Here is a 27640-nt window from a genome sequence, read left to right as displayed (position 1 = left end):
GAAAGATCAGGATGGTCAGACATTGTAGAGCTGCTTCCAAGACTGACCATCTATAAGAATTTAAAACAGGTGCTTTAGAATATAGTGGGCCAGATTTAACTGTTTAGCAGTTGTAGTTTCACTAAATCAATGGAGTTGTACAGGGGATGAATCTGACCTGCTGTCTATTATCTTCAACAAAGAAGCTTAGGGTATGTCTACATTACTGCCGGAAGGGATTTTTCTATCTATGTAGATAATCCACCTTTCTGAGAGGCGGTAGCTAGGCTGATGGAAGAATCCTTATGTTGTACCCAGCCGCATCTACACGGGATTAGGTTAATTTAACTCCGGCGCTCAGGGCATGACATTTTTCACAGCCCTGAGCAATGTAGCTAGATCAACCTAAGTTTTAGGTGTAGACCAGGCCTTAGAGACATTAACTGATACCCTGAGGGGAAGTGAAGGAAAGTTCAGGTTTGGAAATCAGTGGAAGTTGACAAGGTAATGTGATATCTTTTCTTTTTCTCCATCCAGCCAACATCCAGGCAATAATTCCACAGAAGCTGTATCCGTAGTGGCATGACTGCACATGAGCATTCTGGTTTCGACCTGCAATAACAGCACTGCTTATACCGGGTTCTTCTGTCTCAAAATTATTCTCCTTAAAAAAGGTGCACTATAATAAAGCTGAGACCTGCATCCTCGAACCATCCAAGCGATGCCATGGAAGTGATGCTGAGGTACTTTCCCAGGATGCATTTCCATCATCATTGGGGATGGTTCCTAGAATAGGTACAAGGAGGGGGCTGGGGTAAGCTGTCAGAGAAGTTCAGTGGAAGTAAATGACAGCCAGCACGGATGGAGTGTAATAATACTTAACACTTATAAAGCACTTTTCAAAAATATTATATCCATTTTGCATTTTAGGGAAACTGATATACGGAGAGCAGAGGACTTGAGCCAACACTTTCAAACCAGGGTGATTACTGCCAGTGCTTAAAGTAGGGGGATTGCAGACCCAGTAAAAAAAAAGTGGGGTCACTGAGGGGTTCACTTTAACCCTTGTTCTACCAAAGCTGGTGCCCCCAGACTATGCCAGTCCTCTTACATTTTTTAGACCATTTTAAGCACTGCGCACAGCTAGGCTTCTGAGTCCATATTAAGTTACCTAAACAGAAGGGGCCTGCTCTTTTCATGGTGCTCAGCACTTGCAACTTCCCTTGACTTCAGTTTTACTGCGGGCTTTTTGGTACCTCTGAAAACGGCTGACTATTTGAAATTCACTGGGCTTTAGGGGGTTATTGTTTACACCAACTGATTCCTGGACTACAGAGGGCCGTTGTTTTCAGCCCCAGTCCATTCAAGACGTCTTCGTCTCGCTTCCTGTCATCCTGATCTGCTCCCCTCTCCCCCCACCTGGTCTGCCATCTCCCTTCGCCTGATATGCTCCTCCATTATCTCTGGGCATCTCCAGTTTGTGCCTCTCAGCCTGCTCCCCATTCCTTGCACACCCACTCTGCTCCCCACCCTTACACACTCAGTCTGTTCCCCATTTCTTGCACACTTAGTCTGTTCCCCCATCCCTTGCCCACTCGGTCTGTTCCCTCATTCCTTGCATAACCACTCTGCTCTCCCATCCCTTGCACACTTCGTCTGTTCCCCATCTTGCACACCCACTCTGCTCCCCATCCCCTTGCACACTCAATCTGTTCCCCCATTCCTTGCACACCCACTTTGCTCCTCACCCTTACACACACAGTCTGTTCCCTCGTTCCTTGCACACCCACTCTGCTCCCTCATCCCTTGCCCACTCAGTCTGTTCATCCACCCTCTTGCTCCCCCTCCCTGTTTCTGTTCCCCCCTCCCGTGCACACCCATTACTCCCCATCCCGTGCACACCCGTGCTTCTCGCCTATCTCCCTGCCCCCCAAATCGTGCACTCTGCTATGCCCTGTGCGCCCCCCCCCCTCCGCCCCCGGTGTGGGCGCTGCGCTGGGGCGGGGCCGGAGGCGGGGCCGGCCGCGCACCAGCCAGCAGCCGGGCGGTGTGACCGGGACTAGCCGAGCCAGCAGCAGCAGCCGCAGCCGCAGCCGCAGCGCTCGTCCGCATCGCGCCCTCCTGCGCCCAGGTAAGGGCATCCCCTCCCCCCCCCAGCGCCGGCTCCCGGCCAGCGCCGAGGTGGCCAGGCAGGGGCTCGCCGGGCCCGGCTGCGCACGGGCTCTCGCTGCGGCGCCCACTCTGTAGGGCTGCCCCGAAGCCCGCCCAGCCCGGCAGGGGGGAGAGCTGCGCCTCCCAGGCAGGGTCGGTCGGTCGGTGTCCGGCTCCATCGGGATCGGCGGAGGCAGGACCCCACCGCAGACGGCATTGAAATGATCGTTCATAATAAGAAGCAGCACCAGTAACACACGAAATAATAAGTCCCCGCCCCGGTTTGTGCCGGGTGTCGGAAGGAGGAGAAAGGAAAAGGACGCAGAGAAAGTGACCCCCCCCTCCCCCCCCCAGCACGATTGTGAGTTTGAAGTGGAGCTAGAGGCCAGGCACCCCTCCCCCCACCCCCACCCCCTTTTTTTTAATTGCCCCTTGGAAGGGTTTCCTTGACTGCAGCGGTCTCTCTGTCACCCCCCCCCTCTTTTGTTTAAGGATGGACATTTCAAGAAAGTGGGGGTGGGGGCGAAGGGAGGGGAGTCGGGGGGTTCGGAGACATCTCTCTCTGCAAGTGGCACAGGGAGGCAGCCCGCTGTGTATTCCTTCCCTGTGCTCAAGAAGGAGAAAATCAGCTTTCTCGGAAGCAAAATCCAGTCGCAAGGTTGTTCGTGTGCCATCTGGTGCGTACCTCTCTGAGGGGGACAGAAAGACCCATCCTCAGATCATCAGGTTTATCTTAATAGGAACAGGCTACTTTTGTCAACTCATTCTAGGATTTGGAGCATCTTTGAGATGTAACCCTAGCCCCCTTTAAGCTCCTTTAAAAGGAGCTGTGAGGGTGGACAAAGAGCATTGTTCAAAGGGGGGGCGGGTGTACGGGGCACAAGCCATTTTAATTTGCATTTTGGGGGGGGGGGGAATCTCTGTGTTGAAATGATCCACGGTGGAGAGGAAAGGACTGCAAGCAGAAACAGGGCTGGCAGCCGCAATGGGGCGGTGGAGAACAAAGACTTTTCATGTAGGAGAAAATGATGCAAAATGTGCCAAGCCTGAGCTGCTGCAGGTACAGTATTGCATTGAATGTGATCTACCAAATAAAGGCTGCTTGACTCAGTGCATTGCGTATATGTTTGGTACAAATGATGACCACCCATTTGAATGAGGCATGCTTTATGGAATAGGGCTGGGGGGGGCGAAGCGAAGGGGTGTTTGTGGGTTGTCAGAGCCCCTTCCCCGGGAATTTTCTTTTCTCTTCAAATAAAGATCTCCTTTGCATTGCTGGTGGATTTTTATTTAATCTATCATGTTCCTTTATGCACAGGAGTAGATATTTATCTGCAAGGGGTGGTTAATGTGTGCATGCTTTTTGGGTTAATTATTATTTCAATCCTCCATAAAGGTTATTTATTTTAGCTCTCACAATCTGTCACATTTCTGTGGTCCTATCAATTATTTGTTTCACCCACCCCTTTCTCGAAATGTCATTTAGCAAGCATAGCTGTGTGGGAACTGCACTGCTCCCAGTTCAGAAGATGTCCTTTTTGTTTTCCGAAGGGATTTTTTTCACACAATTTGAGTGTATTTCCATTTTCTTTCTCCTCCCCCCCCCCCCATATTCTCCCTGTGAAAGAACCTGTCTCTTGCACCTGCGCTGGTTTAGACTTGTAGTTACGTCTAGACTCCAGCCCTCAGAGCCAACACGTCTAGGAGGAGACTCAGCTGCAGGACTTATTTGTTTTCTGAAGCCGCTCTCTGTTCCCTCCCTGACAGATGATGTGATCACAGAGTCTCAGCTCTTGCTGGGAAGATAGAAAGCGCTGAGAGAGCATTACTTACTGAAACTGCCATTGTCATTACTTCATAGGTCACTGTGAGAGGTACCTCACAAATAACAAGAGACAGGGCATCATCCTTAAGCAGTAGCAATAGACCCACCCAGGGCAGACTCGAGCTATTATGGAGGCAGCCAGCAGAGCTTGTGCTTGTACTAGTATTTCTGTCGTCAGAGTTTATTTTCAGGGGGTTTGGTATTAAAAGTGGATGCACTAAAACAAACCTTGGCATGAGATGTTGAATTCTAGGAATAGTTTAGTTCCTCACCTCTAATTATGATTTATTTTACTAATCTGTAAAAGGCTGACAATGCACTCAGACTCAGAATGAATCCAACACCTGCATTCAGGAGCTGAAGGCTCCAGTCCTGCAATGACGTGTGCTGCATTTTGCATGCTGTAAAGTAGTCCCATTGTGAGTTATCTCACTGAAGCCAGTGCATAAAGGTAAGCACAAGAGCACGCCCTGGTCTACACTACAGAGGTAGGTCAGCTCAAGGCAGCTTACATCAACCTAACTCTTTAACCTCTACACTAAAGTGTCCCTCCTGCGGATGTAACTCACCTGCTGTGCCGACTTAACAACTCCTTCTCCACGAGAGGTGTAGTGCTCAGGTTGACATAGGTCGACGCAGTGCCAGTGTTAACACGGCGTTGCTTATGTCGACTGTTGCTGGCTTTTAGCGGCCGTCTCACAAAGCCCTACACTGACAGCTCAATTGGTGCAAACGCTGCTGGTGAAGACGTGCGCTGCCGACACCAGGAATGGAACGTGGACATTCGAAAGTGATTTAATTATTGTGCTGACGGTATGTTGACATAACTTAGGTCTACATAGTTTTGTTGTGTAGACATACACTACACAGTCTTTGTGTGAGTGGGCTCTTGAAAGGTCCCTGGTGTGAGCAAAAATGGGATAGTGTTAGCTTAAGAACCGGGTCCATTGTTGTCTTTTCTTTACCCATGGGAATGAGGTGAGCAGGATTTGGCCAGTGAAATTCTCCAAGCCATTGACTGATTCCATATTATGGCTGACTGCCTCTGTGTATCAGACCAAAACAAAATAGCTGTGTTAGGGAGACTTAAAATACAATTTGTGCACGTATAAAGTAATTGCTTTTTTCATAAAGAATTGTAGAGCACTTCTTTACTGCTAAATGTACAGCACAGTATATTATGCTCATAATAGGTTTGTTATTGTTATGTAAACTCTCATTGACACCCTAGATTTTTAAGGCTCTGAAGTAGTCATTATGGGATGTTCTGTCAGTACTCACACAGCAATGCTCCTTAAATACACACTGACATCACAGACTTAGTAGTCATGTAAAGGGCCTTATGGTAACGTGCATGGACATGAATGAAGATAATGGCTCCTAAAGGAGCTGCTACAGTTTGTGAATTAAGAATTCCCTTATCACCAAGACATTTTCAGAACCGTGCTTTTCCATTCAATCTGTATCTAATGCCTCCTAAACTCATTGCACCTGGATTCACTATAAAAAACGACCTCCAGGGTGCGTTCAGAATCAGGCCTATTATAACTTCAATGGAAGAATCAAACTTATGGTACTGAAACCGCCTGGGGTTGTGATGTATCCCATTCAGTCTCACTGGCTGTATTTCATGTACAATGGCAGAGAGCGGTTTTTGTTTTTTTAAAGAAAAACTGGAATACAGCACATGAAAATAATTTTCAGAATATGATCTGCATTTGATTTGTATAATCTTTGAAAGCTACTGACAAAATTACAGGCACAAATGCAGTATCTGTGTAGTTTGGGGTCTCATCTACCATATACATATGAAGGCATTAATAGGAACAAAGTAGATTAAGAAAGAGAAAAAAGTCCTGAAATATATTTTGGGCCTAATGCAAAAGCCTTTGAAGTCAATGGCAGCCTTTCCATTGACTTCAGTAGGTTTGATCAGAATTCATCTTGGCTAGAGAGCCTTTAAAATTCCATTGGGAAGTCCTTCCTCTTCAGTCCTTTTAATCAGGCAGGCCCTGATTCTCCAAAAAGCTGCAATTGGGTAAATGCCTGAGTCCTCACAGAGCCCTAATGGCTTCATAGAGCCACAGATTACAAGGCCAGAAGGCACTATTGTGATAATCTAGTCTGACCTCTTGCATAACACAGGCCATTGAATGTCTCCAAAATAAATTCAGGAGCAGATCTTTTAGAAAAACATCCAGTCTTGATTTAAAAATTGCCAGTGATGGAGTTTCCACCATGATCCTTGGTAAATTTGTTCCATTTGGTTAATTACCCTTATTGTCAAAAATTTATGGTTTATGTCTAGTATGAATTTATCTAGTTTCAGTGTTTAGCAATTGGATCATGTTACCATGGTTAAATATTTGTTCTCCAGGTAATTACTTATAGACTGTAATCAAGTAATCACTTAACCCAACTTTATATTAAGCTAAATAGATTGAGCTCTTTAAGTCTATCACAACAAAGCAGGTTTTCTAATCTTTTAATCATTCTCCTGGCTCTTCTCTGAACCCTCTCCGGTTTATCAACATCCTTCTTCAATTGTGGGCAGTAGAACTGGACATAGCATTGCAGCAGTGGTCACTCCAGTGCCAAATTCAGAGGTGAAATAACTGCTCTGCTCCCTGTGTAGGCACCCCAGTATCGCTTTAGCTGCTGGGTCTAGCCCTTAGGGAGCACAAAGCAGGTTCAGGGGCATAGTTAGGAAGCAGGCAGGGAACATTGCATTTAAATGCAAGTGAAGGAGGAACAGCCAGAAGTCTGAGAAATGAAAAATTACTATCTTGGGCCAGATCCTGCAAATACTTAAGCATGTGAATAACTTTATGTCCCTTTAAAGTCAATGGTGTTATTCACCCAAGCAAAGGAAGATGTTGCTGGTTGGTGTGCAGGATTGGGTTTTTGGCCATCAGGGCCACAGTTCAGCCAAGCAGTTAAGCGTGTGTGTATAGTCCAGCCCAGTTCAGCTAAGCACTGCTTGAGCCCTATTAAAGCCGGCAGTACGTAAGTAAGTACATGCTTAAAATGAAGCATGTGCTTTGCTGAATAGGGACCGATTGCTGAATCAGGGCATAGTTCACTATAGACTGGTTCCTGGAAGCTGCTAGACATGCTTCTGAGGGAGCAAGCACTCTTGTGAGATCCTGAGCATCCTCAACTCCCCTTGATGTCAGTGGGAGCTGAGGGCATTCATTGTCTCATGGAAGTGGGTAGCACCTTGCAGGGTGGAACCCTTTAAACTAGGGGCTGTGGACTGATTGGGCTCAGCTGTTTTTCTTTAATTCTTTGCTTCATGCAGAGGCTACGGAGATGCTTGGAAACTGCAGACCTGTAGTGCCCCAGATGCTAAGGAAAACAGCATGTGTCTGATTTACATAGGGTGGAGCAAATTTAGAATGGCTGTGATGTGAATAAGGGGCGGTTTCCAGAGCCATCTGCCTCTGCAGAGTAAAAAGCTGCTTTGGGGTGGGAAGGAGGGAGGGTAGACTTAATCACAGGCTACGTGGCTAAACTGTGGGACAGTGTTTTAAAATGAGATTCAATGTGACATTTGTAATTGCTTTGTAGATATGGGAAGAAAGAACTGATGTCTCCACGGTGTTAATTTAAATTGCCGTTGCCACATGGGTTGATTGTGCTAGCTGTTAAGAAGATTTGAGGTCTTTATTGACCCATTTTCCCTTAATGCTAATTGTTTGCTGCTTTGTTAAGAACAGATGAGCTAATAATGTTGTTCCTTACAGTTTTTACACTCATTTAATATTTTTCCAGAGAGATCCTACATATGAAACCAATCCCTCTTCCTTTTTTTGATCAGGGAAATAACCCATCCTTCCAAATGATAATGGGCTAGGGTGCCACAATGCCAGTGTTTTGCATTGAATATAGTCCTCTGTCTGTTCATGTGCTCAGTTGCAAGAAAATATTGCAAAAAGGTGAGGTTTGGGCAGCGCCTGTTAAGCACAAATAATTGTAAGGTTTATCAGACCTCTTTGTTTCTCTTTCATGTTTGCCTGAGACAGATTGGTGCTGTTACAGCGGCACTGGTGTTCATTACAAAATGTAGTGTCTTGTTAATTATATTTTTGATTGTGGCTGTAACGTGCCAGGGCTGCTGTGATAAACCGTTCTTCTTCAGCAAATGCTTTCAACCTTCCAAAAATACGTAGAAAATGTGTATTAAAGGCCAGATCTTTCACTAGGGTAAATCACTGTGGCCACATTGGCTTCAATGGAGCTGCGTGGCTTTACACCAGCTAGGAAGCTGGCCAATACCCTTTTCTAATTTCTTTAAAATATGGAGTGTTCTCCACTTCGCTAACGTGATCAGTTTATATGTCATGAATATGTGGGTCGAGCTCAGCACTTGAGCTACATCCCACGCCCCTTATTCATGCAGACATTGTATTCCCAGTGGTCAGAGAGGCTACTCACACTTTTAAAGCAAGCAGATTTGGCTTTAGGGGCCGTACTTAGGATTCCATCCTATAAAGTGCTAAGCTCCTCAAGTCGTGCTGAACACCCTCACCTTCCATTGAAGCCAGTGGGAGATGAGATCGCTCAGTACCTAGGAGGAGTGTCCAGCCCCCTTGCAAGATAGAGCCCCTAAGAAGGCCTAAGGAGAATCTCATAGGATCAGCTGCAGTGGCAGTAACGCAATTAGATCATAATACTTTCAGCGAGGTAAGTCTATGGAAACATCCTCTTCTGTTCGGGAGATCTGTTGTTCTCCAGACAAAAGGGAGACTACTGCAGAGTTTGCAGCCCACCTGGCTGTGTAGAAAGATTATTAATGTCTTTAATATTCCACCCCTTTAAATTCAGTATTAATGTGGACAATCTGTATTTTTTTTAAGTTTCCAATATCAGTTTGAGATATGGGAAGCCATTTTGTTCAGCTGAATGTTGCATAGGAATAAAAAGTAGTTTAAAAAACAATCCCCACCACCTTTCAGTAGTCCAGTCACATCAGCTAACTTGGTTGCATTTAATTATAAGAGCTATTGATTAAATAAGCCTTGCCGTTGCACTTCATTTTCTCCAGAGAATGGGAGCGGCTGGTTTCATGGTTCAAAACTCAGAAGTTTTGATTTGAGTAAAATGCACCTTATTCATGAAAACGATTGTTGTTGTGATGGGGAATTGCACCATTACGTTATAGTGCAAACTTCTCCATATTTCTGACCGAGGGGATGTAGAAAATATGTGGGGAAAAATAAAAACATAGGCTGGAAATTTCACAAAGGCTTACCATTGACCTAACTCTGCTCCCACTGATGAAAGAGATCCTCTGCATGTGACTTCTGAGGCTGAAAGGCAGTTTTGCTTGAAGTAAATGTAGGTCTGCATTCACAAGCTGATTGTCCCCCAACATAAAGCCGTCACTGAGTAAATTGTCCTGGCGGAGCAGGAGAGAAACAGAGCTGGGCCTTAGGCAGAACTGGGCCTGGTTCTGCTCCTTTACACTTCATTTTCTGCCATAGGTGTATGTAATGTGTATTGTAGGCCTCACAGCTTAATCCAGGCTCTGACTGGAAGTAAGCCAGTAAGGGACTGTTTTCTTAGCATCCTGCCTCCTCCCTCCTCCCAATAGTATTATTATTTTATTTCCTATCATCATCATTATTAATAATAAGTACTCGCCTACATTTGCCAGGGGTTATTTCTTGCCTGGTTTTGCAGCACTCAGCAACTCCTAGTCTTGTTGTACAGAGATGAAAAAATAAGGGTTGTCCCTTCTAATAAGGGACTATTGGCAACCCACATGATGCTGCAGCATGGAGTTTGAAGACTGTTTCAGGGTAGAGACGGTGCCAAACCAAAACCCTGGGTCTAAAGCCCCTCGAGCTTTAGGGAAGCATATTTGGATCTGAATTTCAAGGATAGCCTCTTCTCTCCAAAGCCCCCAGATCTTGGGTAAATTTCAGATCTGGGTCTGCAGATTGGATTAGCAAATTGTAGGGGACTCAGCAGAGGCCAACACCATTATGTGGAGGCTGTGTTGCCATCTAATTCTTTACAGCATTCTCCCGTTCCCTCCCCAGGGTTGCGTGTCAGGTGTTAGGTAGTTGTAGGCATCTGCATAAGCAGAGGGAGATCGCTGCATGGAGGATCTGATTCTCTTCATTTACACCAGACTTACATCTGATTTACACTGGTGTATGTGAGAGGCGAATCCTCTCTGTGTGCAGATGCATATGGGACGGTCTGGCCCAAGAATGGGTGCACCAGGGAGATACTCCCTTTCCAAGCAAGAATACAGACCTGAGTCCAAAGTCTGTGTATGGCATTTTGTTTTGGGCTTTTTGTTTGTTTATTATAGTCTCTGCTTTTCTCTGGGAGGATTGATTAGATGTCCCCTAAAGAAAATTGCTCTGTGGGCAATGATGGAGAAATCCATACATCAAGAGGAAAATTATGCATATAAAAACATATTTCTGCTATTTTAGAAAGATCAAAAAGTACATACTTTGTAGAGAAGCGAAGGCAAACTTGGCTGAAATCCCTGACAGTAGTATCCAAGTTAAAAAAAAATTAATATTCATGCTGAAGAGCAAAGGCTGTTGGAGTAAATAAAGAGCTTTCATTGCATGGTTATTTGTAGACTTGAACTTTCTGGGCAATAGAAGAAGCTGTTGTTTTTTCTGCCTAAGGCCTAGCAAAATATTGAATGTATGCTTTTCAGAATACTTGATGCTATCCATTAAAGTGATACGATAAAATTCTGGCTGTGAGGCTGAATAAAAGATGTTTTGGGTAACATGACAAATTTAATATCTATCATTTTAAGCTCCACATAATTTGCCCAAATTAGCCTCAGTGATTTATATATAATATTGATAATGTTCATTTAGATAAATGATTAAAATGGCATAGTTTTGAATGCTATTTACAATACTAGCAAAATTGGAACACATGATGTGTAGTATTTGTTCTTATCAGTTTAATCTGATAAAATTTTTGTAACCCACCCCCATCATCTTAGTCTGATCTGATATATCCCCTGCCTCCATGCAAGAGTTCTATATATACACTACGTTTCTCAAAAGTACACTTGATCTGGCCGAAACATTATGTGAAATTTTATAAAAATGTTCCTCTTGCTAAATGAATAATTTAGAAATATAGTTTGTGAAATATATTTGGAAATATTTATGTATAGTAAAAATGTATCCACCCAGAAATAATCTGTAGTGTGAAACAGGTTTTGTAGGCTAGTGGACTGTGCATAGGGCTGGAAGCCAGAATCTGCCGAATTCTAGTCCCAGTTTCGGGCATTGATTCCTCTTTTGTCTTTGGATAAATTACTGAATCTCTTTGCCCCAGCATCTCCCCCCACTTCCCATTAAAATGTGTAGCTAATAATACTTTATGAATTTAATTAATTAGTTGGTATTTGTATAGTACTTGGATAGAAACATTAACATATCTATCTACCTGTATATATCGTAAAGGCCACTATATGGATTTCCCAGTTGCTCAGATGATCTTGTGCTCTTCTTTGGAATTTTGAGCCAGATTCTCAGCTGGTGTAAACTAACTTCAGTGGGGCTAACACTGATTTACATCAGCTGAGGATCTGGCCTCTTATGTGCACCTCATCTCTTATAAGAACTGGCTGGCAAGGTGATAAACCCTTTTACATAACCCTTCTTACATCCTCCACACCCATGGAAAACTGATTGTCTTTCAGGTGAGTGGTTACATGGATATATAACACCAGTGTTGATTCTTCGGTAGCAGGCAATGGTGATGTTGGTGCTTTCCCTTCTTGCTCCCGACTGATGTGTTTATTGTTAGGGATACTTTCATTGTAGAGCTTGAAGGGGCTTTAAAGTAAAGTTGCCTTCCTTCTGTGTATTTGGTACACTCACTGGGTTTTTATTATAAAGGCATAATATTTTGGGAGAAGAAATACAACTGCTATTACTGAGAATTGTGTCTGTGTTGTGCTATTGGGATTTGTTTTTGGGTATGTATTTCTTTTGGCTAATCCCTATTCCCTGATCGCTAGGTAATCATCAAAATCTTGTCACCACCAGGTTTCTGTATGTATTGGTTTCAGAGATTCTGGGATAAGTTATACAATTGTAACTAAAATTCCTTTCTGTGTGTGTTTGATTCCTACAGCTGGCTTGCTGTGGGGCTCTCTGGTATGTAAATATCTGTGTATGGAAATCAGTGGCCTCTGATTATCAATTACTTGTTTTTAAAGGGGTTGAGAATGGTGACATTAAAATTCGTATCAGCTCTGTGGTCTGGCCTGTTTTAACTGTTTGGGTAGGACATCTGCTATACTCACCAGTACATTATCATCTTGAGCTAGTCAACAACATCAGTCATTATGAATGTTAAAGGACAAGGCTCTCTCAATTTTAGGATCACTATTTTGCTGGCTTCTCCTAGTGTTTGGGCTGGAATGCCATTATGGAAGGTTTTGCTAAATTGGCTTCTTTGTGAATGTTCTAGGCTAATTAAAAGGAAGCCCAGCTGAGCTGAGGGGTTCTCCCCAAGGAGTCAAATCACTTGTTAAGTTTCAAAAAAGAATTACTGCAGGGTGGAATTACTGCATGAGAACAACATCGGTAACTAAGCAGCCAAAGCTAACATTGCAACGGTCCTCGATCTTCATGCTTCAGGGCATATTATGATCACTAGTTGGGGTCAGGAGGAATCATTCCCTGATTATGTATAATTACACAGTTTGCATTAAGGGGCAAAAGGGTAACTTGCCTTCCTCTGAATGACTCATCTGGCACTGACCACACTCAGCAAAAGGACAGCAGGCAAGAAGGACCATTGATCTGTTTTGGTGTGGCAATCCCTATGTTCTCTCTCAGGACTTTGTGTGCTTCCTCTGAAGTTATGGGTGAGTTTAGAATGGTGGCCAACAAAAATATTAAAACAATAATTTACCAGGCACATCTCAAAAACCACGCTCTTTCGGGGCTCCAGTTGAATCCTGGCCGGCCGGGATTGCTAGCTCTGCCTGTGTTCTGTAACTCGGGTTGCATGGGGGGGAGAGGAAGCAGGAGAAAGGAGAACCTAAGACGTGTTTCCCCCGCAGCCGTGCTCACTGCCTGCTGACTTTCATAACAGGTGCCTCTAGTGTGCTCCATCCGACATGAATTCCATCTCTGAGCTGGAATAAGGTCTCTGGACACCAGTGAAGAAGGGAAGCGGGAGATTTGAGGGCTAAGATGAAGCAGAGACTAACAGTGGCAGGGTCCTTGGCACCAGTGTGGAGCCATCCTCTGGAAAAGCAAGACCAGGACTGGGAGATACCTGATGGGAAGGTGCCTTGAATTGTGGTGGCTGGGGGTTGACAAACTTTTGTCTCTGCTTCATCTCCACTGGGGCTTGCTCAGCCCCACTTTGACGACAACAGACTAGACTTCAGGAACGACCTTCTACCTGACACTTGGTGGAGGGTGGTCGTGTTTATGCATTTTTGTTGCATATAAGTGGCCATTCAGCACAAAATCTACATCATTCCTGATGGAAGGAGTGGAATCCCTCATCCGTTGCTTTACTTAAGGATTTTGCAGTATATGTGTCTTGATATTTTGAAGTAAGGTAAGAATGTGTTCATGCTAAGGTTTGAGAATGACCTCCCAAAGTTATTACAACCCTCCGATGATTTACAAAAGTACAATTGTAGTGAACCACCTTGAATACTAAAGAGTTTATTACAATTCTCTGGTGAGTTTCAGGAGTTCTCAGGTTTCTATAGCTCGGTTTGCATAATAGCCTTATTCAAGATTGCATAATTTTGTTTCTAATTCTATGTACTCTATAATGTGAGATAAGATAGAGCTTCCTTTAGGACGTCTATATGCCTGTCTTTGAAAGGAGGGTGAAATTTCTTTTACATTGTAGGTTATTTGCAAATCAGGCAGAGTAATATTGCCTGTTCCAGTGTGTGATGGGGTAAATGATCTGTCAAAATTCTGGGAGAGGCAAGAGGGTTTTCTGACACAGTCATCCTTCTGTCCTTCCCAGGATTTTGACAGATAATGTATCCTGTCATACAGTGCATAGTGAGTTATCTACCTTTTCTTTTGATATTTATTTTAAGATGGTCCATTCTTGTGTCTACTCCAGCAAACTCTCAGTGGCTTTTTCCATTCTATGGCTCTAAGGGAGAGTCAGGTTTCCTCCAGGGGGCAGGTGATCTCTGAATACATCTCTAAGGCAATGGAAGAGGTTTTATGCACAGATGATCTTTTCAGCTGAAAAACTGGCAGGCTCTGGGCATAGATGTTTGATCATCAATTGATATGTTTGTTTTCAGAGTTGACTCAACAGTGGGAGTAGAATTTACATCTCCAGGATTCCCAGGGAGTGTTGTACACTTGCGATAAAGGAGCAGCTGTCTGTTTTTTTTTTTCCCATTAAACTGATCCCAATACAAAACTTCAGCTCCTTTTGGAATTAATCTACCCCTTAAGATTGCTTTTGTAAGTGTGTGTGTGTGTGTGTGTGTGTGTGTGTGTGTGTGTGTGTGTGTGTAATTTTCTCTATAGCACACTTAATTGTGGGCAGGGCATGGTTTGCACTGAGCCAAATTCTTACATTAGTGACAACCTACATGGGGCAGGGCATGTTTACTAAACAGATGAATGGCTCTTTGAAGAATTTTCATGGATTGCAAAAGAAAGAATCTCAGGCAGAAACTTCCTTTATTTCAAAGAGGTTTCAGCATATGCACATAATCAAGCAAGTAAAGCTACAAACATAAAGGGTACCAAGCCTTAGGTCACTGCTTAACATTTCTCAGTTGTATTTGGCCTAGTTCCAACTTGGATTCACATTGTTTGAACTTCAAAACCCCCCCAAAGAGATTTTTTTAAATTACAGTATTGGTTGAGGCTAATTTAAGTTCTGTTACATTCAAGCCTTCATCTCGTTTCCCGGATGCTTTTCAGGTTTTAGTCATTAAAACATATCTTCACAATGCAGCAATGCACATTACGGGGGTTCGATTTCTCAAAGGGCACTGAAATGCACTAATTGGTCCATGCAGGCCCTGCTGGTGTGCATTCAAAGTTCCCTAGTACGCATCAACTTATAGACATGGCCTAATTTTAAATCGAAACACAGCTTTGTTTGTGGGAAAATTCAACATAAATAAGAAGCCCATAATGGAATCCCATATCTATTCCACAATAATTCAAAGAAACCACAGCACGATAACTATGATATTTTCCCATTGGACCTGCTTTTGGAAGTATAGGCTGCTCCCCTGCGGCGTACGCCTCTGCTCTCTGACCACAAGTAAAGACGGTTGTGCAGCACTATAGGTAGCATGGTCCACTAGGCGAAGCACAGCTTTGGCAATAAGGGATTGCTGTGTTTAAAACTCTCACCTGACTGACTCCTCCTGTAGCCACTTTGGTCCTGATCCAAAGATGCTGAAGTCAATAGAAATGGGTTTTATTTCAGGCCCTGAGGGCCACAGTCTGCCTGGTTCTTACAGAGATGTCTTCTCCCTAACCAATCTGAGTCCACCAGCCATTAGATTAGGGTATCCGACTTTCCCCATAGTATGCCTTTTACATTTTAATATGTAAATCCACCCTTTCTTTTACATAACCAATTTCTATTCCTCAGAACAGAACACAAAGAAACTGCAAATAATACAGTCATGCAAACCTTAGGGGACTCCCTGGAAAGGAGTGCTGTTTATGCAAATTAAATCTGTCTGCAGGTAGGAGCCCCTTCAATTTCTTCTCTGGGGGAGCCAACATGTTTGTGTTCCCTTCAAACCTACTAGCTCAGGGCCTTGCATAAAGATGGCAGAATAGGGCCCTAATACCATCTGGCTCTTTATCAACCTTCATATGTGGCAAAATGCTCCTCTGAGATCCACAGGAGGAATCTCCACTCTGGTACGCTTCTCTGTCTTGTACGTGTAAAACTCCCGTTAATATTATCAGCAGGGCTTGTAGGGGAAAAGCACACGGGGTTATATGTAAGGAGAGCAGAACAGGTGGATACTGAGGATATCCAGAGTTATAACAGTAAGGATTAAAAATGCAGTAACTGAGAATTTTGCTTTCAGAAGGCTGCTTTCTCCTCCAGGTGCAGTCAAAGACGAGGCATAATTTGGCTGTAATAATTTTGCTGCCTTGGGGCTAGATGGTGAGCCTGTTACTGACATGGGTAAGCAGTTACATCTTTGAGTAGCCCATCACATTCCATCCTGGACATTAGAAAGAAACAGGTTATCCCGTAACTGCCTACTGTGGGATTTTGTATAACCTCTTCTTCCGCAGCATGGCTGTCAGAGACAGGTTACTGGACTAGATGAACCAAAGGTCTGATCCGGTTGGGTGATTCCTATGTTCTTCTCTAGGGATGGTATTTACCTTCCCTTATGGTAGGAATCCTGAACGAGTTGATAATATCCTTTGATGGCAAAAAAAGGGCCAGTTTCTTAGTTGGTGGAAATCAGCACAGGTCCCTTAAAGTTACTGATTTACACCAGCCAAGGAGCTGGTCCGTTATTTTTTTCAATCAACCTTAACATAGACATCACCCAGTTATCTCGTGAGCTGTGACAGAGGAACTTGGCATAAGGTTAAATTGAATAGTCACACCTGATCTGCCTTCCCATAATCAAAAGAGAATACATGGAAAGGTTTGTTTTGGGGCGATCATTGGAAGGTGATGACAGGGGCATACGTGTTACCGTGATGGCCTTTGCCATTGGCTTTCGATACTCTCTGCCGGGAGCTTTGCACAGCAGCCGTCTGGCCTACAACAACATGACATTTGAAAAGGGACCTTGCCTGTATCTTTTTAATGCAGGAGTGTCCTGATGTGGAAATTGCCTTACTTGGAATTAGGGGGAGGAGCAGTGGTGTGTGTGTGTGTGTGTGTGTGTGTGTGTGCGAGCGAGCGCGAGCGAGCGAGCGCGAGCTTCTCTCTCTAAGCCAGAAAGCACCTGGCAACCAGATGGCTAGTAGCACGCTGTATCGTACCCACACCTTCACTGAGGATTACTGTGGCTGTCTCTAGTAATTGTTTTAGAGGTTCGGGGTCATAAAGAATTAGAAAATTGTAGCCAGTTGCGATTAAGCCCAAGTTATTTTTAGAGGCCAGAAGACTGAGGGATCCGAATTAGAGCTACCAAATCAGAGACGATTACTGTGCTCGGCTAGAACACTGTTTTCTATGCATAAAGCAACACAGCCCTTGCATTTCAGTTCAATTCACAAAGCAGCTCAGAGCAGCAGCAGCAGGTGGGGCTTGGGGAGAACTGAGAGTTGCTAGCAACAGCAATACCGTGGCGCCCAGGTTGGAGTGATTAGCATTATCTGCCTTTCTCTGACGGTTTACTTGTGCTGCACAGAGACACATTCTGACCTGCACCCTTGCTGGGGTGGAGTCATCCATTTTGTGCTGTGATTTATGTATATTTAACCCTGTCTCTTGTGGCAACGTTCCATCTGTAATTCTTTTTTTCCTCCCCAGGCACCTGTGACCCAAAAGGATGAGCTCAGGATGTTTTTAAATGATGGCATTGGTAAGAATTTTTGGAGAACAGAGATCTTGAAAGGACTGTATGGACTCTAGGGGCTTGTGAAGCTTTTACATGACTGATCCGTCACTTGCTGATGGGGCTACTGGGGGGAATAACTGCTCTCCCATGTCAGTAGCAAGCTCATAAACCAGCTCTGAGGCAGCAAAATTATTAGGGCCAGATTGTGCTTGGTCCTTGAGTGGAGACAGAGGAGGAGAGTCTCAAGAAGCCTCCCTCTCCACCTTGCACACCATACACAGCTATAAACCCTGGATTTAGGGGTGTGCACATACTGCTCCATCAGGGTGCCTTCCCTGGGGAGAGGAGGAGAGGCAGGGCCTAATGGATAATGAAACGTGTAGCTGGGGCCAGTTTCCTTTGGTGCCCACGTGGCCTTGTAGCTAGAGCACTAGAGTGGGAATCTGAAGACGTGTTCTATTCCTGGCTCTGCTACGTAACATCACCTCCCTGTGCCTCAGTTTCCCCATCCATGGTAAGGGGGATAATGATACAGAGCTCCTTTGTAAAATGCTTTTGAGATCAAATAATTAAAAGCACTGTCTCAGAGATGGGTAGTGTGATTTATCTATTTGTATGGCTCTGCATTGCAGCCCTACCCAGGGCTGTGCCCAAAAGGCATAATGTAGCTTTTATCCATTCCATGGGATTTAAAAAAAAATAGACAATGGTAATCTTGTGGCTGTATCTGACAGTGGTCACCCCCTTTTTTTTTTTTTTTTTTTTTTTTTTTTAACAGTGTTAAGCAACTTGAGGAAGTTTGAAGGAGTTGTTCCATTGGTATTATTCTGCTGTTAGCAAAAGATAATACTGCGTATCAGCTAAACAGACAGTTTTAATGTAATAGCAGTCAAGCCCTCTGTTGCTTTCAACAGCTGATTAATAATGGGTGGAATTTATTCCACTGCCTGAATTGTGACAGTATCTACTGGGACACTTTTGCTCAGCTTCACTAACCAATCACAGGATTCATTTGTCTTTTTTTTTTTCACTCTACACTTTTATTTGACTATTAGCAATGGGTAAGAGGCTCTCAATCCTATGAATGATATATAAGGCCTGATCCCATACCCACTGACGTCAGTGGGAAATCTCTTCAGTGGGAGCAGGTGTGGGACCATTCTGCAAAAAGGATATTACTGCTTCCACTAATGGACTACCCTATACTGTGTATATTTTTTAAAACTTTCTCTTCACAGAATATACTTTGCTCTAAAATGTCAATAAACACAAATTAAAAACACCCCACCCTCCTATAATGCAGAGTTTAATATGCTGAGCCCTGATTAGTTTTGACATCTGCTGCGGCAGTAAATATTTTTCACTTGGTTTTGGAATAGTCAGCTGTGGAAATCTACAGCTAAATTCACTCCTGAGTTATTCCCTCTGCACCCCCATTGAAACAAAAAAATGGGTCAGAACTTGCCCCTAAAATTTAAGGATGTTCACATTGCTTAAAATGCATCTAACATTTAACAGTCAAAGTGAAATGATCTTTGTAGTGATCCGAATGTAATGTGCGTATGTTTTTAATTTCACTGCCTTTTTTAAACCTTTGCATGTGGATTTAGTACTGCAGCTAAACTCTTGTAAATAACAGAAATCTTTATGTTGAGGAGCTTTTTTAAAAAAAAGTTTGTGTTCAGTAACATATCACATGGCCCTATAAATATGAAACAATCCTGCCTTGATCGGTGATCTAATCCATCCCATTAACACCCCTTTACTCTTTCTAATTTCAGAGACTCTAGAAATGCACGTGGCATTTCTCATTTCACTCATGGGAGAAAAACAAGTTCCTATAACCTACTTCCTAATGCAAACACACTCACATTAGCAGCTTGTTGCCCACAGAAACCAACATTCCTTTTATTCTACCTTGATAGTATCTTCCACCAGTTCAAAAACTCTCAAAGCAGTAGTGAGCTGTTGGAAAGAAAGGTGGGGGAAGAAGGGGGGAATGGGTAGTGTGATTTAAGAATTTATTCTGCTGTTCTTCAAAGAGGAGTCCAGCTGTCTTGGAACTGGGATTAAAATGTCAATTGCCAAAGAAGAACAATTAAGGCAGTCCCTTGCAGCTGATGTCTAATGCAGGCTGATACTCCTTTTTTTTTTTTTTTTTTTTTTTTTTGGCGGGGGGGGGGTAGGTTTTTATCACCATAGAAATAGTTGAATGATGAACCAGGCTGGGGAAGAATGCAGAAGGAAATACAGAAAGAAGGCATGTAGAGAACAGATTACAGTGATACCATCTTTTCCCCCTATCAGTACTGCCACTACTAAATCAAAAGCTGCTGATGTCTTGTTCCTCTGGATTTAAAGAGTTTACTGTCCCTGCACAACGTGAGCAGAAGATGTTGGGATGGGCTGTGTTGCAATTGCGTGTGGCTTTGGAAATCAAAAGGGAGGGTTGCTGCTGATATCCCGACTCAGCAAGGAGTTAATTGGGACTGCTCACATGCTTGCGTTCCTTGCTGAATCAGGACCATGAGGCCTGATCCAAAGGCCATTGATGTCCGTGGGAGTCTTTCAGTTGACTTTATGCCCTTAGTGAAGATAGACATTTGTTGGGGGGGAAAAAAAGAAAAGAGAGGGAAAATGTGCCAGTTTTGTTAGAAATTCCCCAATAACTGGGCAGCACAAAGTACACCAGTGCTCTGAAAGGGTAAGACGCAGTGCTGAGAATAGTCACATTGCTGTGGAAAGGTGCTAGGCTTTATGTGTTTTGACACCTCCAGCATGTCTGCCAGTTCACCTCAGACCTGACATACAAACTTCCTGCCATTCCACTCTTGTTCTTCTCTCACGGAGACCCTCTTGCGTCAAATTATGTGGTGATTCTGGTATGTGGACTGAAAACATCCGCAATGGAACCAGACTGAGACCAGCCAACTTCTTTCCTCTGATTTTTATTAGTAATTAATATTTGTTTTGCTGCATCACCTTGGTGCAGCAATCAGGGAGCTAGATTCTGCTAGGGCTGATACAGACATTGGTGACCTAAACAGATTTTGAAGTAATGTGAGATTTTTAGACTAACTGCTGCTGCTAACAGCAGCATCCTGTTTTGCCAAGTAGAAAAAGATCTGTTTCAAACTCTGGCGTTTGATCTGAGTTAGAGAACAGTTTTTAAAATTGGTTTAGACATGCTTCTAGCTAAAGTGTTGGCTAACTTGGTTTGGCTGGCTATGGCTAGGACAGACTGAGACAAACAATGTTAGAGCCACATTGTTTATCAGTGTTAAGGTAGATATTGGAGCCTTAACTTTAATTTGCCAGAGTTTTTCCGATGTTGTTATAGCCATGTTGGCCCCAGGATATAAGAGAGATAAGGTGGGTGAATAATATCATTGATTAGATCAACTTCTGTTGGTGAAAGAGACACGCTTGGTGGAGCTTGAAAGCTTATTTCTTTCACAGACAGAAGCTGGTCCTATCAAAAATATTACCTCATCCACCTTGCCTCTTTGAATTTCCAGGCTTTCAGAGATGTTAACATCTGTTTATAAGTATAGTCTTCAATTTAATTGCCATCCATGAACAAGCATACCTGCAATTTAATAACTATATTTTTGGCCTGGGTGAATTTTTAGAAAATTGTTGGTAAGTCCTCAACCCAATCATGTTCATGCTGAAGTTAATGAGAGGTTTTGCTGTTTTCTTCAATGGGAGGGTATTACTAGAAACGGGTCACTCAAACAAATTGGGTGATGACTCTGTAACAATTACCTCATAGCTGTTTATTATATATACATTTAAAGAAAAATGTATGTCAGGTCAGGTGGCTAAGGGGCATTTAGCATTTATTGCTTTTTTAGTATTGTAGATTTGATTGACTGATGGCATTTTTCCATTGCTTGAGTGCACAGAACATAGGCAGTGTTCCAAGGGATTTGTTTAAAAATAAGAAGTCAGAAGAGTTGATTTAATTTTGTTTTGACAATTTGATTTTCACAGAGACAACCAGCAAAAGTATGTCATTTGTCGGATAGAAAAGTACATCTTTATAAAATGTCAGTTGTGATACTGGAAAAAGTCTGGCTGAGTTAATCCTATGCTTTATTCTTAGCAACCAGTTTTCATATTTTCAAAAGTCTGCTGGAGACATATAATGATTTAGTTTAAATCCTCTATTGATGAATCCTGAGCTGTGACTCAGCACTTTTTTAGTGTGGGTCGGTGGAACTGGGATGAAGGAGATTGAGGATTATGGAAAAATTCTATAGAATTTAATAGAGAATAAATGCCTTTCTGTAACAGTTTTAAAAGGACATATAGAACATACTGGAGAATTATATCCCTGTCCTACAGTTCTATAGGTTGCTTTAAAAATGGTGTAGAAAGAATACCATTCTCTATTAAATTCCATAGGGTTTTATAGTAAAGTCTGTAGAGCTCTATTGCTTTCATCCCTATTAAATTCTACAAGACTTTTCCAGAATGGAGGTGAACAGATGTCTTATTTTCTCTCCCTCAAATCTCCTCTCTAAATCCCTCATCCTGCAAACACTTACACATGTGAGTAACATTAGGCACATATGTAGCCAAATTGAGTGGAATGGGACTACACACATAATTGTTTGCAGGATTCGGGCTTAGTAGTGGAACCATATTACTGAGAACAAACAGCGGCAGCATGTAGCGAAAGAATTCCATGGATTCACCAAAGCCATCACCATGGGAATTTTCCAATGAAATGTAATTACTGCGCTATTATCAGAGTCCTTTTGTTAAATTTTGTGGGGATGTTGGTGGCTGACTATAATTCCTTTTGTGTTTTACATTCACTTCACTTGGGCAATAGCCATACATCTGATATTTACAGAAGAACCCTACATGTGAAGCTTTAACAATGACAGTTGCAATTTTGGATTCCTGGGTAAAGTGCAGCCAAGTATCAGCAAACAAAATGTAAAAAATAATAATAATAATGGGTGAAGATTATCTTTGAGCATTAAATCAAAATACAAACATCAGTGCAGTGGGAAACTCTAAAATATAAATAATTTGTATGCATATTGTGAAGCTACATTGGAATAATAACCTTGATGTTTTAACAATCCTAGAATCTAGAGCTAAGAAAAGACCTACTCAATTGTCTTGTTCATCTAGGCTTTTATACCACATCCACTGCTATGATACCTGGGCACCTTCTAAAATGTACATTGATAAGGATCTCCGTTGTTCTCTTTACTTTAGCCCCTTTGTTGACTTTGCTACTGTGAGAAGGGTAGGAGGAGGAAATGTGTGAGAAAGGTAGGAGGAGGAAATGTGTTTCGTGTGTGTGCTTTGAAGCCAGTGAGGTTCTGTGGCCTTTCTAATCTCGTGGAAGTGAGAGTCACAGACACGAGCCAGCTGCCAAGAGATTTCTGTCAACAGCAATAATTACTCTCGCCATTGTGACTGACACTTTCAATATTCCTAAATTATCATGGAAGATCCCACTGAGGGCTTTGAACACTGGGACAAATCTTGGGTTTGAGTTCAAATTCACTGGAGAGCCATTGTCCTGAGTGGAGGAGTTGGATGATGTGTTCTCAAGCCTGGATCCAAAGATCATTAAATTCAATGGATAGAGCCGAATCAACGTCCATTGGCTTTGGATCAGGCCCTAAGTAACCTCTGCTACTGAGTAGTTGGCTTTCTACTTTCTAAACTAATTGGAGCCTTTTCAGGGTCAGTGTTTTCAGTCCTAGATGTAATAGAATGCCCTAGTCAAGCTTTTAAAAGACATAAATGCATGGATAATGTCTAGCCCATGCTTTGTAGTGTTATGCTGTATATTTATTTAGCGCAACTTTAGAAAACAACTTGGAAATTCCAGTTAATCCTACTTTTTTTTTTTTTTTCTGAGAACATTTAAACTAGCACACAGATCATTTTTGACTGCTCACTGAGATATAGTCCACCTGTGTTCATTGGGGGAAAAAAGGATATTCTAAGTACAACCAAAATGAAAACAATTTGTGCCCACTATAGCATACTTGATACAGACTGTAACTTGCATTTATGCTCTACAAAACCACTGGAAGGTGTAATAAAGACTTTGATAAAATTGCTAGTGATTTTCAGTATTTTTGCATTTATCAGAAATGGCCAATTTGCCATGACTCACAAGCCAGGCCAACCTGCAGGTACTACTTCAGCATGATACAGGTCCCTGGCTAACCCCAGCAGGGATGGTTACTTGTTCATTGATGTCTAGGGATTTATGAAGATAATTCCCATTAATGCAAAGAGCAGTTGCGTGTGCAAATTTTCAGTGCATCAGCTGGGGACTGAACTCTCTGAGCATCTTTCTTTGAAGGGGGAGTGTGGAAGAGAAAACTACTATTTATACAGATTTCAAACTCTAGCTCACCAGTGTTTAAATGTCACACACATCAAATGGCATCCTTATCCTCTTCCTTACTCATGCTATCCATAAATACTCAGGTTTTATGTACTCCTGCACTAAGTACTCCATTGAACTCAACAGAGAGACATCAGCCTACCCCAGCTGAGAATCTGGCCCAATAATATTCAATGTTAATTGATTTTTTTTTTTTTTTTTTTTTTTTATAATTTTTTTTTTTTTTTTTTTTTTTTTTTTTTTTACAGTATACTAAGGAAAAAGGATAACTCAGGTTATACTGTAACTTTAGCATCTTTATTGTCAATAGGTTGGTGCAGTATTCCAGTGCATAGCCAAAAACATACTTTATTTAGCTACATGAGAAGTTCATACCTGAACTTTTGTTAGTTAGTTTTTAATCTACTCTACCATACCAGTCGTGTACCGAGGGAAGGGGCCATGCCTGCGGGGATGAGGGGGTTGGCTGAGCCCTCCTTGGAGGAAGCTCCCCCACCCCCGTTCACATCCCCAGTGGCCGCATTGACTAGGTGTAGTGCTAAAAACTTTGGCCAGCAGAGTTTGTGACTGGCCCCTCCGCCCCTACACGGGGCGCAACGAAGGAGTCACAGGCGGGGTCGGTGCGGCCACCGGGGATGTCACGGGGGGGACAGCTCGTCTGCGGAGAACCTGGCCAGCGCGCCCCCCCTTCCAGGCCAGCACCTGGGTGCCTGGCCCCCTTGGTATGCCACTGCCTCCGCCCCCACAGTGGGGGGGAGTGGGGGAGAGCGGGAAATGGGCCCGCAGACTCCCCCGGGGGGCGCCGCTGCCAGGGAGGAGCATAAATACATGCATTGGCCCCTGGGCGCTGCAGACCCATGGTACGTCACTCTACCATACCTTAATGAATTAAGTGCCAGACCTAAATTAATGAATTTATATCTGCTGATAAAAGTCATGTTTGGGTTTGTTTACAGTTGTGACTACAAAGGCCCTGATTCACCAAAGCCGTCATGGTCCCATTGACTTCAGCAAAGGCAGGAGGGAGTCTGTGCTAGGAGTTGCATTTCAGGATTGGGACCTAGAATACGATTATATGTTTCCCAGCTTGATTGTTCATTTTATAACTGTATAATCTCCATCATGCTACTGTACACAACTCACAAAAAGCATTGAAATGGGGCAAAATCTGTCTACTTCCGAGAGAGATCCATGTCATGGACAAAAGATTCCAGGAGTGTGAATTTGCAGAATTTCTGCTGCCTTGTCCTTTTAGGGACAGGGGTCATTTTGTTCCATGGAGGAGAAAGGCAGTGTGACCTGACAAACCTAAGGATGCTCCGACACCCAAGAGGGGAACTGTATCTATCTCAAGACACCCTGTGGAGGACAGATGCATTCGCACGGGTTTTCTACATTTCTCCTCTGGCTAGTTGGTACCATACTGTCTCCCTGCTGGCATCTGCCCAGAAACCATTCTTAGAGAGTGGAGTTTTCACAGGATGCAGGGGACTCCACAGAACATAGGGGCAAATGGGTCAGTTTTACCACCCCCTAGGAAGCCCCTGCAGGAGGATGATGATCTCATCCCTTATTGCACAAGTCTGTAGCCCCAACCCTCTGGAGTGGCAGCAGAAGAGGTTCTGCTGAAGGAGGTGGCATTCCACAAAGCTACTGCTTCCCCTGTTCTGCTCCCTGGTCAATTTCTTCTGGGTGTGGGAGCCCTTCATTAGAATCTATGAATTGGAGGATATTGCCCTTCATTAGGTATACAAAGCCCTAACATCTTTAAGCTCCTCAACCCACTTGGTTTTGTGTTGTCTGTAAAAGAAAAATCACCAGGTAAACCAGATTATTCCATATTAAAGTCCTGATTCAGCAGTGTACATAAGCACATGCCTCATTTTGAAGCATACAAGCAATCCCATTGATTTGCTGAATTGGGGGGGGGTCTGTCTTCCCATGGAAGTCAGGAGGATATTACCTTCCGTGGGAGCAGAAGCAGGCCCTAAATCAGAGTGTGGTTTGATTGCTTTGACTTTCTCAAAAGCCCCAGAGCTACACGATACAGGTTTTTCAACAGAGACATTACAAAATATGAGATCTGCTGCCAAAGGAAGGTGGGTGGAGAAGAACATGAAGTAGGCGTTCCTGATTCTTAAGAATACTTTTGCTTCTGTTCTCAAGAAAAAGAACAGACATGCCGCATAATCTAAGGATGTAAATGCAGCATGAAGAGTTTTCTAGTTAGAGGCAGACGTGTCATTTCCTGTGTCACCTTCATAACTGAGCTTTCTTGTCACACTTCTCTAAGTCGTGTTTTACCATCCAGACCATGTGCATGACAACCAGTTGGAGAATTCCACAAGTCATTCAGCCACCTGCCCACGTGCCCCAGCAAAATTACTCCAGGAAACACTTGGTTTTAAACAGTGTGTTCATATGTACTGCCCTGAAACTTGTCAAAGCACCAAAGCCACCACACTTCAGATACTTATTTGCATAAGGTTGTATTGCACAATATTGTGGAACGTGCAAAGATTAAAATTTAAGCTAAAACCACATAGTTTCTGGAGGTCATTGTTTTCTTTAAGAGAACACTTCATCTGTTTTGTAGCCTTTTTTAGGACTATGTCTTTTAGGCAGAGAGAGGATTATTGGGCTCCAATCTTTCTTGGTGGAACTCTACTGCTTTCAGGGAGGTATACCAGGGAAGAACGTGGAACTCTACTGCCTTCAGCTTTCTGACATTCAAAGGAAGCGGTTCGGTTAAACATTTACCGTGACATGCTATATTAACCAGCCCAGTTTTCTTCATATGACCAAACCCAAATAATTGTTTTATTCATGGCTTCTGCCTATAGAACAGCAATTACTGGCCCTTGTGTTAGCAATTTTGGTGTTCTGTGTTGATTTGTTAAAAAAGGAGGGACCGTCATATGTTAAATATTTGTACAGCACCTCGCACATTGGGACTTGCAGTGGATAGAGGTCAGACTAGATGTTAACTTAGTATAAATGCTTAATAGTAATCTAATAAGCATGAGCTGCTTAGACTCCTGGTGGTACTTAGAATCTGTTTTTGTTTTATTTATCTTAATTGTAAAGAATGGCTTTTGATAAATTGATGACAAAAGAACTGTTTAAAGATGCTTCATGGCATGCATTGAGTTCAGTCTGCTTAAGATTTGGACTTTAAACATGTAGTTTGTAGTGGAAGTACTGAGGCGGTCTTAACTGACGTAACAAGAATTACTTAATTCTGACACTTATAGCAACCCTCCCTGCCCCCCTAAAACAAAGCAGAAAACAAGGTGTTTAGTCTAGCACAGAATGTACCATACATGTGCATCCAGAAGGCGCTAGTTAAGTTGCATTTCTCTGTTCAGTGGGAAAAATGCAATTTAAAGAGAGCTACAAATTCAGTAAAGTGGAGCGATAGCTGAGGAGGATGTTCCAGTTTGCTTGTTCCTGCACCACTAAAGTGAGTACTTGGCTTTCTGGTTTGGACCAGAGTGCAACTGGGCTATTGTTGTTAGAGCTGTGGATCATGGCATTGCAAATGGCTCACTCTCACGGTTGCTCCATTCACTATAGTGGAATAAATCTTGCTTGCTTTACTCACACAGGTAGTCCCTTTGAAATCAGTTAGATTAATGTGAAAACAAGGGCTAACAAGAAGGGGATAAAGGAGAGGCAATTGTGTAGGGGCCCTAAAATAAGGTCGTCTCCCCCAAAAAAAACCCTCTAATGTCTGTGTAAATAAAGTGAAATGGGGAGTGTGGGAATCAATGAACATGATCTA

The 27640-nt window shown here is 43.1% G+C and overlaps 1 long non-coding RNA gene across 1 annotated transcript; it reads left to right on the top strand.

The window, feature by feature from the left end:
• The first annotated feature begins 8503 nt into the window (after positions 1-8503).
• Positions 8504-25538, top strand: LOC137153421 (uncharacterized). Its single transcript, XR_010919798.1, has 3 exons — positions 8504-8641; positions 17438-17489; positions 24813-25538. It is a non-coding gene; the product is annotated as an uncharacterized lncRNA (long non-coding RNA).
• The last annotated feature ends 2102 nt before the right edge of the window (positions 25539-27640 follow it).

Source organism: Emydura macquarii, unplaced genomic scaffold (assembly GCF_026122565.2).
Source record: "Emydura macquarii macquarii isolate MOO-44397 ecotype Brisbane River unplaced genomic scaffold, CSIRO-AGI_Emac_v2 contig_1253, whole genome shotgun sequence".
Lineage (NCBI taxonomy): Eukaryota > Metazoa > Chordata > Testudines > Chelidae > Emydura > Emydura macquarii.
The sequence above is the reverse complement of the archived record's forward strand: the minus strand, read 5'-3'. Positions and strand labels throughout refer to the sequence as shown.